General features: G+C 32.9%; 1 long non-coding RNA gene across 1 annotated transcript; it reads right to left on the bottom strand.

The window, feature by feature from the left end:
• On the bottom strand, nucleotides 388-2,024 carry LOC108661766. The gene is made up of 3 exons (XR_001927556.1): nucleotides 1,983-2,024; nucleotides 1,250-1,323; nucleotides 388-429 (listed from the first exon to the last, which is right to left on the bottom strand). It is a non-coding gene; the product is annotated as an uncharacterized LOC108661766 (long non-coding RNA).

Raw genomic sequence — 15,053 nt, 5'->3', positions numbered from 1 at the left:
ACCCGGAACTCCCATCGAGCCGTTGACAACCGTCGCAAAGCCTCGATAGACATTCTTCCCCCGAACGCCTTTCGAGACCTCGCAAGGCTTTGTACCAGTTTCTCTCTCTCTCTCTCTCTTCCTTTTCTTTTTTTTTTTGAATAATAAAATAAACTAAAAATATTAATTAAAATAATCTATTTTCATGTAAAACAATATATATATATATGTATATTTTTGAAACATCAAAAAAAATTAATTTTCTGCACATAAAAATAAAATAAATTTATACATACTATAATATAGAAAACTAGAGTATGCAATTTAAATTACAATGACACGTGAGCCCCCAAATAACTGAGAAGGTTTAAGTCTATAACCTTGCTTTCTAGGATGCAACTCCGAAATTTACTTCTCGATGCAATTGACAGTCTACTGCCTATTCTGAGCCTGAAAAATGTATAGGAAGAAGGGGTGAGATTATAAAATCCCAGTGAGTAGACAGACATCATCAAAATAATCTAAAGCCGAGTAATAGGAGACAATTAAAATAATTCATCTCAACCCATATAAATAATTGGATTTCATCTAATTACTCAACATGGCTTATGCACTTTTCAAAAACTTGGCCCTTGCCAAAAATCCATTCTCGAGGATACCTCGCGAAGGCATCTTACCGAGACCGCCAAGGCTGTTTATTGTCACACACACAAACACATTTCACCTCTGACAACACAGCCGTTCCTTGGCGTTGGCTGAGTCCCAGTTTCACGTGGTGGCCAGCGTGAAGTGTACTCAAATCCTACCTCGGGAGTTATCCTACGCGCCTCTCCAATCGAGGTAAGCTCAATAATTGGGAACCGTGCCCCTCTAATTAGGCTGGCCCACGGAACCCCCGTCACTGCAGTGCCCACTTTATAATCCACCAACCAATAAAATCACAATAGTATGACATGGCTCACTTAACACATTCAAGGCAAATCAAAGCAGTTCACATATTCTTTAAATCATAAAAATAACCAGTCATACCCACATTTATCATAAGCCATTTAATGTAAAATCATGGATAAACAACACAATCATAGTATAGGTCTCCAATTACTCTATTTTTGAAATCATTATTAAATTTTCAAAAATTTTATAAAATTATTTTATAAAATCTCATTTTCCCATAAAACACAATAATTTTCCAATTAAACCATTTTTCCATAAAATCACACAATTAAATAAATCTACTCTAGATAATTAAGACGATAGTAAGTTTACTCACTGTACTAGGAGTAGATATACTCCTATTCTCGGTCCTCGGGTGTAGTCTTTTACCCGTATCAGATAGCTCACCACCTATCCACAATACATGACACAAAAAATTCAATAATTTGTGTCAAATCAATATATATTATTTCAGGCTCTTATCCATGCGTATGCACTAGATAGGGTGTGAAATGTTTGGACAATCGCTTAATCACAGTGTCCGACCTAACTCGCCTATACACGGTGTAAATTTCTAAAATCTCCAATTCAACTCCAATTCCATCCATTTCAATTTCAATTATCCAATTATATCCACAATACCTCAATGACTGTGAATGTGGTCCAATTTATCAGTTCGGACCATAAATTACGCTTTTACCCCTAGTGGGTAAAAATTTCAATTTTTTTGCACCAAAAATTCCCATTTAATTTCCAACCTCATAATTCATCATTTTTCCATCTAATTCTCTTAAAATAAAGTCAACCTCATCCTCACACACCATTGGCTAGATTCGGCCTAGAGAAATTCATGGAGAAAATGAATATTTTTCTTGTTGTTTTACTCATAAACATGCTAAACTAACACTAAACACTAACATAGTTCAAAATCAAATTAATCTAACAACTTTCTCTCTCTAAACCCATATGATCAGATTTGAATCCATCATCAAAACACATAATTTAACCATGGAAAATAAGGAGAAATGCATGGAAATGATAAATCTTAAGCTAAGCTTGAAAAATCATACCTTTAAACACTTGATTCCTTGAAAAATCACACTTTTTCTTTGAATTTTCTCACTCTAGGGTTTGTTCTTATTTCTCTCTCTCTCCTGCTGGTTTTGGCTGACCCTCCCAATGAAGAATTCTGAAATTTTCAAGCCTTTTAATAGGCTTAATAAAATATTATTATTTTATTTACCTTTTGAATATTTTATTATTTTATTTTTTTCTAGCCATCTTTTTGACTTTCTTTTTCTACCACTCAATCCTCTTCACTTATCCATGTCTTCCATGAAATTTCTAGACTTTTCCAAAGTTTTGGTGGAGTAAATTTTTAAAAATTACACTTTTACCCCCGTAAAGTGAAAAATTACATTTTTACCCCAAAAACTAAAAAATTGCCCATAGACATATTTTTCATCCCTTATACTCATACCATTCTCCAATTTGTCAAATGTGATCTAAATTCTCTCAAAATCTCAAAATTTATCCGTGAGTGGAAAAATTACGATTTTGCCCCTAGATAGTGAAAATTTCGGTTTGATCCCAAATTGATCCTCAAACTCCGAATTACCATTTTGAGTCATCCCTGAACTGTGAAACTCTTAATTTCACCTTAAAATTCCTATTTGAACTAATTCGAGGCTTAATCGACTCAATGGTACCATTAGGGGCAATATCGTCTTTTAACAATTTCTCGAACTTCCTAAATATACAAACATTCTATCAAGCATGTAAATGACGTAATAATTATTTTACAAAGCAGGGTTTGACAACTAGGCCCAAGCAAGCCTTTCTATGTGAACCTGTACATTAGCCCATCTATCATCCATATTTCTTTAAAATCTATAATTCATAATATTCAAATATAATTTCTCTGAAAACAATTCATAAAACCCAAGTATTTACTCATAATGGCATCATCGATCATAATAGACATTGATAGTCTGACAAATGAATCTTAGCAATTCACATTAAGTATACATATACACATACAATGACCCTGACCGTCATAAACTCATTGAGTGAACATAGGAAGGAAACAAGTAGCCAATACTGAAAGTTTTTTAAAACATGATGCACTTGTTTTGAAAACAATGCAATTTTGTATGCCATAAACAAAACTCGATGTCATGTTGTCTTTTAACTCATTTAAAACATTTAAGAAAATCAGCTTTCAACATTCAATACAATCACATAATATTTCCTTAACTTTTTCATAGCATATATAAACATTTCTATAGCATATATAAACATCTCTATAGTGTATAAATATATAAGCATACATGCAACCATCGGTCATCAGCTCTTGTGCACTTCCTACACACACAAGGTAATATCATCATGTGCACTCCTTACACGCACATTTCAATATCATCATGTGCACTCCTTACACGCACATTTCAATATCATCATGTTCACTTCTTACATGCACATTTCAATACCATCACATGCATTCTCGCCCACATCATCACCAACACCGTCATGTGCACTCCCACACCACACACGCATGGTTATATTAATCAATCAACATTACATTTCAAAGAATAACACACATATTGACACATAACAAAAATCTTTGCATAGTACTATATCTCACATAATTCATTATTTTACTCATCATAAACATAGTTACACAATCCAACACCTAAAAAGAATAACATTATTCATTTTGCCAATAATTTAGGACATCTTTAGATTTCCAATACACATATGCCACAAATCAATTGGCAAATCAACATAACATTCCAAGTACATAACTCAACACATTATTTATTCAACCACGTAAAAGAATTACTTGTGAAAAGCTTGTTCCCGTGCATAATTTTAAAAGAAATCAACCAAGGATATTCAAATATTTTATTCAAACACATATGCATTTGTTCAAAGAATTTTAAATACAAGTTCACTCACCTTAACGATGCCATCTAACAAAATCTTAATCTAGGTAGTCCCGAAATACTGTTAAAACCTATATTTACCAATAAGCCATAACAACCTCCATCAAGTCATAATTTGAATTTAACAATTCTAATAAATATACACTATACAACCTACACTCTAACCCAACTTTTAACCTAGAATTCTAGTTTAATTCACAAACCCATTAAACTAATTGTTCAAGTTTGAAGTTTCTTTACCTTGGTTCTTGAAGGTATAAAGAGCAACCCAACCTAGAAAATTCCAAGGAAAGGAAATTTGAAGAAACTTAGAAAATAAAGTCTAAAAATTACAAACCCATAAATTCAAAAATTCAAGGGTTGAAAATATATACCTTTTAGCCTTAAAATGAAGATTTGAAGCCAAAATCCAAGTGTTGTTGAAAGTGGAGTAGAAATTGAAAATAAAGGAAAGGAAGAGAGATTTTTCTTTCTCTTTGCTAGGGTTTAAAGGTGCTAGAAATTAGGGTTAAAAGCTGTAGGTTTAGTGCCCAAGAAGTTAAGAGAAGAAAGAAGTAAGAAGAGAAAGGAAAGGAAATTAAAAAACTTAATATTTTTTGGTGAAGCATGCAAATGGCGTTGGGATGGATGAGGAAGAAGAAGAAAATGTCTTGGTGGAGAGGATAAGGATGGTCATGGCTGAAAAAGAAAAGAGTCAAAGTTTCCTTGTTGACCAAGTTAATGGCAAAATTACCATTTTGCCTTCCAAGGTTCTTTCCTTTTTAATTTAGTCCTCCTAACATTCTTTTAATTTCAATTTCCTTCTATTATCTTCTTTTACACATGTATAAACAAAATATAAAGTTTGTATCCCAATGCGGTGTCACCATAATATTTAAAATATATTTTTACCCGTGTTAATTTTATTTAATAACAACACGCGGGCCCCACTAACTTCATTTTTCTCTAAAATTTTCTCGTTTTTCCTCTCCCCCACTTAGATTGACCATATACTCTTCCTTCATAAAAATTTCGACATCGATTAAAATATTAATATTTTAATATTATTTTATTTTAAATTTTTTCACTTGTCTCCTTGGTACCCAAAATACCTTATTATGCTTCAATTCACTTCTGAATAACTTTTTATCTCGTAAATTCTTCTCTGATAAAAATATTATTATTTTCTCGCATGCGAAATATTTTATCTTAAAATACTCTTTTCATCTTTCCTCACTTTTAAACATTCCACTTAACCTCAATTAGCATCCGATAAGCTTTATTAGCCACCATATCAAAGTACAAGATATTACATCGAATCACTTAATTTAAGTCTTCTTAACTTTTGGATGGTCATGTCACATTACTAGGTATCAATCTTGCTCTATAAACATGAATTGATCAATTCAGAATTGATGATGAATGTAAAGGGTTTGATTCATTTAATATTATTTGGCGTAGAATTAAAATTCGTATTTGTTACAAACATGTTAAGAACCTAATGCGTCACACACATTAATAGTGACTATGTAAGAAATTAAAATGAGAACTTAAGTTGGACTTAATTATAAAGAAGTTTGGAACTTCAAGGATTTAATTGAAGCGGTTCAATTAAATTAGAGTAATTTTATAAAGAGCTTAAAGGTTATGCAAATCCTACTAGCGTTAGTGATAACTCTATAATATAAAGTTATCTAAGCTTAATTTTGATAATAATTTGGCTTAGTTTTTGTAGTAATGCATAGAAATTAGTAGATTTTATTTAATTATTTTAAATTAGTTATTTTAGGTGCGTCAATCTAATCTTAGTTAATTTTATGCTTAATTTGGTGTTATTGTGGTTAAGATAGGTTGTTATTGATTTATTTGTACCTTTGTAGGTGTTTGAAAAAAGAATTTTAGTAAAAAAAGGAGAGCAATTTTGAGGTGCAGACTTACACTGTACATGTTTCGGTATTTCGACCATAACTCTCTCTACAAAGCTTCAAATGAAGCGATTCTTGGACCATTGGAAAGATAAGAAAAAATCTACAACTTTCATGTTTAAACTTCACCCAGTTTGGCCTGGAAGAAGATAAAAAATCTTGTCGAAGTTAACTCACTGTAGCAATCCTAGAGCAATTATGATTTCTGCTAATTAATTGGGCAAAGCTGCGACTCACATAGTCTGGTGAGGAAATTCTAGCTGAAATTGACTTCTTTATCCACCCAACTTGACCTAACTTCAAAGCCTATAAAAACAACCTTCTAGAGAACTTGAAAGAAAGGGAACGAAAGAACGAAAAACCAGATTGAAAGTTGAGAGTCAAGTTGCAAAGTCATTAAAGCTGAGAAGATTTTGAAGGATTCAATAAGACTTGGAAGATCAAGATTATAATTCTTGAGTTTATTCTTTTATTTTCTTAGTTTGTTTTTAATGTTTAAACTTTATTTAATGATGATGTGTGACTTGATGGGGAACTAAGATTTTTATCTAAGATTATGATTGAACTCAATATGTATTCTGAATTATTTATCTCTCTTTGACTTATGTTTGATGAATTTAAATTGTTTATTTTATTTTGTTCTTAATACTTCTAATTGCCTAATCACCAATTAGATTAAATTGGAAACCTAGGTTAAACCTTGACGAAGGAGGTTTAGGTATACCTTAAGTAGAATAGCATATGATCGAATGCACTTAGTTGATTAGGTGGTTTGATTCACATATAAGGTAGACATATACTTATAAGCCATACGTAGCCAGGATTAGAGCATAAACTTAATGAATCTTTCTTCAATTTAATTTACATAGACATATAGTAAATTAATTAAAAGAGGTATTTTTATGAGAAACTCGACAAAGATTTGTAAATAATTTAGGACTCTAGGTTAGCAACTTAATCCATTAAACTGAGTTAAGAAAGAGAGACAATAATTATATAAAGAATTGAGAGATATGATAATCTTAGGTTTGGTAATTAAGTGAGTTTATTTACTCTTTAGTTTTAGTTTTAGTTTAGCAGTTTTAATTTTTCTTTTTAATAATTTTAAAATTCAGTTATTTGAATAAGATTAGGGTGTTATAATTTTAATAGTTAATAGTAAGAATTAAACAATTCTTTGTGGGAACAATACTCTATTTCATTAATATATTACTTATTAACAATACGTGCACTTGCATGAGAAATCAACAATAGTTAGGATTAATGTAATTGCCTATACATAAAAATATTTAAGCTGACCTATAATAGAACAAGTACACAAACACTTTCAACGTTCTTAAGAAGAAATTTGAAAGCCCCCTAGCTCACATCATTCAATTGGTCTAGACTCTTCACTCTCTCCCTTGGAGATTTTCCCACTTGCTGCTTGCATTAATTACTATGGGAAGCTAGACATTTGGACAGCTTGTGGTTTGTGACACCTTTTGCTTCTTGGTGCTTGAAGGTTTTGACAATTAAGGTTAGATTTTGACATCCAAAGTTTCAAGGTTAAATGATCTTCTTACTTCTAGTTAGAGATATATATGTTCAACAAATCAAAATTTGATCTTGTTGAGGGGAAAATTTTATATTTTGTTGCTTTATGCTCTTAATGTTTGCATGATTACTTAATAGTGGTTGCAGAGCCTCCTTTGGGGTTTTAAAATATATTACTTGTTTAATTGTTATTGTTATGTGTTGTTTATATGTTGATTTAGTTCAAAGTTATGTGATAATTTTTTCAAAAACTGTTTTGGAATAAGTTTTCAAAATTTAGATTGCATGTTACCAAGACTTAATTCAATTTATTTTTGTGTGCCATAATGGATGCCAAGTTGTGTATAAGATGCAAAAGCTTTGGCACACATCGAAAAAGGGAAAAATATTATATTAGTTGTCAGTTGATCATGTCATATGTCACATGGATAAAAAATATCATTTGGTATTGAATCTACTAATGGTTAATTTTACATTAAAATTTGTTAAGATAAGTTTAAAGTAAAGTAATCCCAAGCGGAGTGAATTGATTGAACATATTTAGTTCAATCAATTTTATCATTTCAAAACAAGATAAAGCGAACAAAATTAAAAATTTATGTGGAAAAAATAAAAAATATGATTATTTTAGTCTAAATAAATAAATAAAGATTTTTTAAAATATAATAAAAGTTAAAATCTCAGTTGTATGAGCTTTTTTGTTATTTAAATCTATTTTAATTTCATCGGTCGAGTGGCACTTAACTCTTATTAAGGTTTTATTTGATTTATATTTTTATTACGTATTATATATTTGTTATAAAAATAAATAAAAACTAAAAGTAAAAATACAAAGTGAGTTCAAAACAAAATGAATAATAAAAAGTGAAGATTGTGGCCGAAAAGAAAAACGTCCATGGGCTGATTCTGGCCTAAATCCACTCAGTCGCCTCCTTCGCGACCGAGTTTGCACGTAAGAACTTATAAGCTCTCTCCTTATTTAAATAAATAAATATTAGAAGAAAGAAAATGTTAGAAGTTTCAAACTCTCTTGTTTATTAATGTGGTCTGCATGCAAGAATTGGCTACGACACTTACCTCAACCACACACTGCTGCTCAATTATGGCTTTTATGCCCACCACCATTTTCCTTTGCTTGTTAGGATTTTGCCCAAATAGCATATCAGTACAAAAACAGTTGTTTGTGCTTACTGAATTATACTTATAACATCTGGAAACTTTAGTCTTCAGATAGCTTTATTGATTTTGGTTTTGTGGGCGGTGTTGTAGTGACAAAAATAACCACAGAGTACCTTGGCTTCAACCTTTAATAATTAGTCCTAGTACTTTCCCTATCCCAAAGCAGAGCAGAGGGTCAAGAGACTTGGTCCAGTTGTTATCAAATTATTTTTAATAGGGTGAATGGTTTTGCTTAATCCAGTTGTGTTGGTCGTTCGCAACACGCGGCAAGTTGGTAAGCCAGAAAGCTATCAAGCAGGTCCTATGACTTTGGGAAATCTAATTCCTGACAGTCAAAAGAGTACCAGATTCCCATAATTATTTGGTTTCAGTCGCGTAGAATGATGTGAAATTACCACGATTCTTGTTGCCTATCAAAACCTTAACCCCTAAGTCTTCATTTTCATACCATACCAAAAAATGAAAAAGAAAAATTCTCAAGAATCCTGCGACAAAAAGAGGCAAGCTGTTAGTTGTCGCAATACATGGGGGTCTAGTAACTTTATCGCTAAACGTGAAAAAATAAAGAGTTATCATTAATTTTTTTTATTTAGATATGATTAGTTATTTGTTAAATTTATTCTATTTAACGGAATCTTAAATTAATTTTAAGTTCGTCTAAAGAATAATAAATTAGTGTACAAATTTTTAGAATTAGGTTCGGGAGTACGATTATGCACGGAGAAAGATTAGTACCCTTGTGATGCCCGTTCTACGAACGATACCATTTAATCATATGTTATCCTATTATAGCCTAAACCATTGATTATATTCTTATGTTTCCCTAATCCTTATCTATTTATTTTATTATTTATTATATTAGCAAATTAAAGCTTTTTATTCGGTTTTACGAGTGCACATGATGCAGTTATGAAATAATGTCATGATTTACCAATTTTAAATAATGAGAAGCAAAAACCTTGTATCAAAAAATCATTCGTAAACCATTCCAACGTTTCGGTCAAGTTTCGAAGTTTTCCTCACCTAGGGATATCCCCGAAAGAACTCGTCTCTACAAGTCTTTTGAAAAAATTCCATCATCAGAGTTTTCGTCCCATTAACAAAATATATGTGTCATATACTATGCCAAGATAAAAATCGTGAATGATGCCAAAGGAGCACGTTTATAAATATAATTTAATTGATTTATAATTTATATATATTTAATAGTTTAATATAATTAAATACCTCATTTATTTTTACTATATATATTTTAAAAAGATTTTTATTTAAATTGATAATTTTTAATTAATATCAAGGGTCAACATTATTTTATTTTATTGATAATTTTTTTTGAATAAATAATTAATCTTTTTTATGCAATAATTGTTTAAATTGATTAAATAGCTATATTGATTTTAATTTAGTAGAACATTTGACAAGCCTGACTTTATAAAATACTTGCCATGTCATTCATGTGATTGACAATATGCTTGCATACTAGGAAAGCCCCGAAAAATCGTAAAAAGTCGGTAGTGTACTTAATAGTACAACTAAGTTGAATTAAACCTTGAACTAGATCAAATGAAGATTTTAAGGTGAAATTTAAAATTTTAAATTCTCAGAATAACTTAAAACGGTGATTCGGAGTTCGAGGACCGATTTAGAGTCAAATTGGAATTTTCATGATCCGAGGGGCAAAATGATCATTTCGCCACCTGAGGTTAAGATGTGAGAGTTAGATGAAATTTTTGACTAAGGTTGATCATTTGGGGTATAATTTGAGTTTGAGAAGTGAAGAATTTTAATTTCGGTGTTTTTTCGAGGATAGGGGCAAAATAGTCATTTTGCCACCTTAGGGGCAAAATGGTAGTTTTACACACCCAACACTTGTCATGCTCATAGAATTCATCCATTGACTTTTTATGTTATGGATAAGTGAGACCACAGACTCGTACTTCGATAAGAGTCTTCACAGTGACGGAAGATGAGGCACGGGTCTGACTTGGAGTAGTGACAGGTACTATATCTTTATTTGATAAAGATGCTTATGTTTTAATAGATTCTGACTCAGATAGGTCATAATTGAGTATGACATTTGCATCAATTACTGATAGAAACCTGTCACTATTAAAGAAAGAAATTATAGTTCACACCCCTTTAGGAGAGAAGCTAGTTAGAAACAGTTGTTATAGAGATTGTGGGGTAATGGTTGGTGAGAAAGAATTTAGGGGTGACTGATTCCTCTAGAGATCAAAGATTTCGATTTGATATTGGGTATGGACTGGCTAACTACACATCGGGCGAATGTGGATTGTTTTCGGAAAGAAGTTGTACTTCGAAATTTGGAAGGAGTAGAGATTATATTTGCAGGGGAACGTCGAGTATTACCTTCCTGTGTAATCTCGATCATCAAAGCTTTGAAAATGGTACAGAAAGGGCATCCGGCTTATTTGGCACACGTGATCGATGCTTCAAAAGGGGAACCTAAATTAGAGGATGTCCCAATAGTAAGTGAGTTTCCTGACGTATTTCCTGATGAGTTACTAAGACTACCTTCTGATCGAGAGCTCGAGTTCCCTATTGATCTACTCTTGGGTACTGCACCTATTTCCATTCCTCCATATCGAATGGCAACGATTGAGTTGAAAGAATTGAAAGTCCAGTTGCAAGATTTGGTGGATAAGAGTTTCATTCGCCCTAGCATTTCTCCTTGGGGAGCACCGATTTTATTTGTAAAGAAGAAGGATGTCACTTTTCGGTTATGTATTGATTACCATCAGTTGAACCGAGTGACCATCAAGAATAAATACCCTTTACCACGAATCAATAATCTTTTTGATCAATTACGAGGGGCTATGGTATTTTCTAAGATTGATTTGAGGTCTGGGTACTATCAATTGAAGATTAAGGAACATGATGTACCCAAGACTGCTTTCAGGACGCATTATGGGCATTATGAATTTATGGTTATACCGTTTGGTCTGACTAATGCCCCAGCAGCTTTTATGGATCTCATGAACATGGTGTTCCATCCATACTTAGATAAGTTTGTGATAGTATTCATAGATGACATCTTGGTTTATTCAAAGAATGATGATGAGCATGCTGCCCATTTGCGCATTGTGTTGCAAACTTTACGCGAGAGACAACTCTATACCAAGTTCTCTAAATGTAAGTTCTGGTTGAAGGAAGTGGTTTTCTTGGGACATGTGGTGTCCAGAGTTGGAATTTATGTCGATCCTAAGAAGATTGAGGCAATCTTACAATGGGAGCAATCGAGAACGGTAACTGAGATTCGCAGTTTTCTTAGCTTAGCCGGTTATTATTGAAGATTTGTTCTAGGATTTTCATTGATAGCAGCTCCTCTGACTCGTTTGACTCGTAAAGGAGTTAAGTTTGAGTGGGATGATATCTGTGAGAGTCGATTTCAGGAGTTGAAGAACTGATTGACCTCCGCTCTCGTTTTAACACTTCTTATTAGTAGAAAAGAATTTGTGGTATATAGTGATGCCTCTAAGTTGGGATTAAGGTGCGTATTGATGCAGAATGAAAAAGTAATAGCTTATGCTTCTCGACAGTTAAAGAAGCATGAGACGAATTACCTTACCCATGATTTGGAGTTAGCAGCAGTAGTTTTTGCATTGAAGATTTAGAGGCATTACTTATATGGTGAGCGTTGTCGGATTTTTACCGACCATAAGAGTTTGAAATACTTGCTCACCCAGAAAGAGCTTAACTTGAGACAGAAACGATGGTTGGAATTGATTAAGGATTACGACTTGGTGATTGATTATCATCTGGGGAAGGCAAATGTTGTAGCGGATGCTTTAAGTTGTAAATCCTCATATTCATTAGCAGCACTTCAGAGTTCTTATTTTTCGATATTACTTGAGATGAAATCTCTAGGGATCCTTTTGAATAATGGTGAGGATGGAACCCTACTTGCTAGTTTCGTTGTGAGACCTTCATTGTTGAATCAGATCAGAGAATTACAAAAATCCGATGATGAGTTGAAACATGAAGTTCATAAGCTGCAAGATGGAGAAACTAGTGAGTTTAGACTTAGTGATGATGGTACTTTGATGCTTAGAGACCGAGTTTGTATCCCTAAGGATAACTAGTTGAGACAATCAATTTTAGAATAAGCTCATTCTTCCTTCTATGCTTTACATCCCGGAAGCACCAAAATGTACAGGACTATCAAGGAAAGTTACTGGTGGCCGAGTATGAAACGAGACATAGCAAAGTTTGTAGCAAAATGTCTCACATGCCAATAGATCAAGGCGGAGCATCAACAACCATCAAGTACTCTTCAGCCTTTACCTATTCCAAAATGGAAGTGGGAACACGTGACTATGGACTTTGTATTGGGTTTACTGCGGACACAGAGTTGGAAGGATGCTATTTGGGTGATTATGGATAGATTGACTAAGTTCGCCCATTTTTGGCTATCCATAGCACGTATTCTATTGAGAGACTGACTAGACTTTATATAAATGAGGTTGTGAGATTACATGGAGTTCCAGTTTTTATTGTGTCAAATCGAGACCCTCGGTTTACTTCTCGATTTTGGTCAAAATTCCAGGAAGCTCTCGAAACTAATTTGAGATTTAGCACTGCCTTTCATCCTAGACTAATGGTCAATCTAAAAGGACTGTTCAGACTCTAGAAGATATGCTACGGGCTTATGTCATTGACTTTATTGGGATTTAGGACAGACACCTGCCGTTGGTTGAGTTTGTGTATAATAACAGCTTTCAGTTCAGTATTGAGATGGCACCATACGAGGCTCTGTATGGAAGGAAGTGTCGAACTCCATTCTGTTGGGATGAAGTGGGTGAGAGGAAATTGTTTAACGTGGAATTGATTGATCTGACAAATGACAAGATCAAGGTTATCTGAGAGCGATTAAGGACAGCTCAAGATAGGCAGAAGAGTTATTTTGATAGACGAAGGAAAGATTTGGAATATGAAGTTGACGATAAAGTTTTTCATAAGGTTTCTCCTAGGAAAGGTAATAATTTGAAATTTTTGAAGTATTAAATCTTATTTGATTATACTATTATGATAAATTGTGGTATTTTATTGGGTAATAAAAGGTGTGATTCGATTCACGAGTGGGAAAAGCTCAATCCGAGATACATTGGACCCTTTCATATCATTGAAAAGATTGGGCCAGTGGCTTACAGACTTGACTTACCCTCGGAGTTAGATCGGATTCATAATGTCTTCCACGTCTTGATGTTGAAAAAGTAAGTTCTCGATCCCTCTCATATTCTAGAGATACCTCCCATTGAGTTGCATGAAGATTTGAAGTTCGAGGTACAACCTGTACGCATTCTAGATCGAAAAGATCGAATGTTGAGGAACAAGAGCATTCCAATGGTTAAAGTGCTGTGGAAGAATGCTCGAATGAAGGAGATGACATGGGAAGTCGAGGGTCAAATGAGAAACCAATATCCACATCTTTTCTTCGAATCTGGCAAGTGAAATTTTGAGGTCAAAATTTTATTTTAAGCGGGGTAGTGCTGTTAAGCCTGAATCTATAAAATACTTGCCATGTCATTCATGTGATTGACAATATGCTTGCATACTAGCAAAGCCTCGAAAAATCGTAAAAAGTCGGTAGTGTACTTAATAGTACAACTAAGTTGAATTAAGCCTCGAACTAGATCAAATAAAGATTTTAAGGTGAAATTTAAAATTTTAAATTCCCAGAATAACTTAAAATGGTGATTCGGAGTTCTAGCACCGATTTGGAGTCAAATTGGAATTTTCATGATCCGAGGGTAAAATGATCATTTCGCCACCCAAGGTTAAGATGTGAGAGTTAGATGAAATTTTTGACTAAGATTGATCGTTTGGGGTATAATTTGAGTTTGAGAAGTGAAAAATTTTAATTTTGATGTTTTTTTTAGGATAAGGGTAAAATAGTCATTTTGCCACCCTAAGAGTAAAATGGTAATTTTACACACCCAACACTTGTCATGCTCATAGAATTCATCCATTGACTTTTTGTGTTATGGATAAGTGAGAAAATATATGTGGTGGAGATAAAAAGTTTAAATTTTTAAAGTTTTAAAAATGGACCAATAATAAAATAACACTTATCAAGCTTAGAATATTTTATTATTTCCTTTAAAAATCAGCCTATAAACCTCTCACTTCTTTCCAAATATTCGGCCAAGCAAGGAAAAGAGGAAAACAAAGGAAGAACAAACCCTAGGTGGAGAATTTCAAGAGAAAAAGTGTGGAAAATCAAGGAAAACAAGTGAAAAAGGTAGGATTTCTCAATTTAAACTTGAAATCTATTTTTCTTAAGCATTTCTCCTTATTTTCCATGGTTAAATTTCATGTTTTCATGGTGAATTCATGGCTAGCCGAATGGGTATGGAGAGAAAATGATGTTGGATTGATTTGATTTCAAGTTATGTTAGTGTTTTTAGTTAGTTTACCATGTCTAGAAGCAAAACAANATTCATGGCTAGCCGAATGGGTATGGAGAGAAAATGATGTTGGATTGATTTGATTTCAAGTTATGTTAGTGTTTTTAGTTAGTTGACCATGTCTAGAAGCAAAACAACAAGAAAAGAAT

The sequence above is a fragment of the Theobroma cacao genome, chromosome 4, assembly GCF_000208745.1.
Source record: "Theobroma cacao cultivar B97-61/B2 chromosome 4, Criollo_cocoa_genome_V2, whole genome shotgun sequence".
Lineage (NCBI taxonomy): Eukaryota > Viridiplantae > Streptophyta > Magnoliopsida > Malvales > Malvaceae > Theobroma > Theobroma cacao.
Note: the sequence above shows the minus strand (reverse complement) of the source record. Positions and strands in the feature narration are given on the sequence as shown.